Source organism: Odontesthes bonariensis, chromosome 8 (genome assembly GCF_027942865.1).
Source record: "Odontesthes bonariensis isolate fOdoBon6 chromosome 8, fOdoBon6.hap1, whole genome shotgun sequence".
Taxonomy (NCBI): Eukaryota; Metazoa; Chordata; class Actinopteri; order Atheriniformes; family Atherinopsidae; genus Odontesthes; species Odontesthes bonariensis.
Genome location: NC_134513.1, coordinates 16093065 through 16095190, shown reverse-complemented (window position 1 = coordinate 16095190; position 2126 = coordinate 16093065).

Below are 2126 nucleotides of genomic sequence, written 5' to 3'. Positions count from 1 at the left end.
TAATGTTTCATTTGTACCATTTGCTAAATTAGTACAAACTATTTTTGACTCATGATGCATGTCTGCCAGCGTTTTCAGGTTTGATCAAATCGAGGCACCCGCTTCCCATTTTCATGGAATTTATATATATAAAAAAAGAGGGATGGCTAAAGACTTTTGCATGGTTCTATACTTCAATGATTTCTACAAGTAATTTAATTGTTTTTGGGCCCTAAAGTTTTAAGAATGTAAATTTGACTAGGTGGAGCGCTGTTATGGATGTCTAAAATGCATTCACAGGTAGACGTTTGGTTTGATCAAACGACGAAGCAGTTATAGAAAATGGATGGATGAAAGACAGATTTATTTATTTCATAAAGATTACTGTGGAGTGTTTCTAGAAGAGTGTTTCAAACGGTTAAGTATTACCTTCTGATTTGTTTGTTTTTTCTAAAATACCTAGTTCACATTTTAGTTCACAAACAAACAAAAAAAAAGTATCAACAAAAGAAACAAAACAGACAGTCAAACACTAAGCTCGTGGCTCGAGCTTGAGACACACAACAGAGAGATTAGTATTAGTTCTATTGTTTCTTCTTCACTCAAGCAGTGCCCAAAACAATTTAAATCTAGAAAAAAAAAATTCTCCCTTGTGTTTACCTTTCCAGAACATCCTCCTTGCCTGCCCAACATATTGAGAAGGACATATCGAAGCACCGTCCTGTATTAAAATCAGCGGGAGTGTCGTTCAATCAATGAAATTCCGCTCGTGCCTTTCAAGCAGTGCGTCGCCGTCAGTGCGGCTATACTCACCAAACGAATGAGGCACCAAAATGAAAAACAAGAACGAAAATTTGACGGAGTTCCTGTAAAAAATTTAAAAGCTGATTAATTTGTTAAACTGGAGCAATGCGGTTTATTAAAATAAATAAATAAAAACAACAACAACATGCAAATCATTATTATCTTACATTCTTGTTTTATCTCTTATTCTCTTTTAATCTCAACAAAGTAAGGTATGCCTATGTTGTGTTTATCAAAGCGAAGGCACGGCACCGACTGACCAGCTGCTAATAAGTGGCAGGTGTGCGCTGTCATGTGACACCTGCTCAGATTTACTAAACTCCGGCGGAAGTGAGAGAAGTTCAAAGTCCTGTTGTTTTGGGGCGAAACCAGTGTCTTATAGAAACACAGTTCCGACACTCTTTGAACTAACTGACGCACGATCGATTCAATTCAATTCAGTTTTATTTATATAGAGCCAAATTACAACAAATGTCATCTCAAGGCACTTCAATAAAACAGTTTCAATTCAATCCAATTGGAGTTAAATTCATTTTAATCATAATCCAATCCAATCAAATCCAATCAATGAAATGAAAAATGAGTCCAATTCATACATACAGAGCCAATTCAAAAACATTTTCCGAGCTAAGGAAACCAACAGATTGCACTGAAACTTCTCATCGGTCCAATCTCCCGTCCTGAACATGCATTAGGGGGCTGTAGTGAGTAACGACTCCCTTTTAACAGGAAGAAACCTCTGGCAGAACCAGACTCGGGCTGGGGTTTGAGAGGACAGAGAAGAGGGGACAACAAACACCGTAACACCATTCTAAGGATACCTGTTGAGACAGGGAAAGACAAGTTAATGAGAACAATAATGGCACATGTATATAATATCATTTGAGAAATTAAACGGGGGGAATGAGAGAGCAAAGTGAGGAAAGGTGTGACATAGGAGGCCCTCCAGCAGTCTGGGCCTATAGCAGCTTAACTATGGGATGTTTCAGGCTCACCTGAGCCATCCCTAACTATAAGCTTTATCAAAAAGGAAAGTTTTAAGCCTAATCTTAAAGGTAGAGAGGGTGTCTACTTCCTTAAAATGCAGATTTATCATATAACGAGCACCCGATGCCCTCAGGAGGAAAGAGAAAAACGGGTTGGCATCTTGCAGGAGGTCATCTACAAGTTATACACAGTAACACTCAATACAATGCATATAAGAATTCATTTTCCATTACAGTACCAAGAATGATGTTGCAATGCTGGAACTGCTGGTGTTTCGAAATATCGACAGCTCCATGACCCACGTGACTTCCGCGTTGCTTTCTTTCTACAGAAGTAGCGTTAGGGTTGGTGGGACT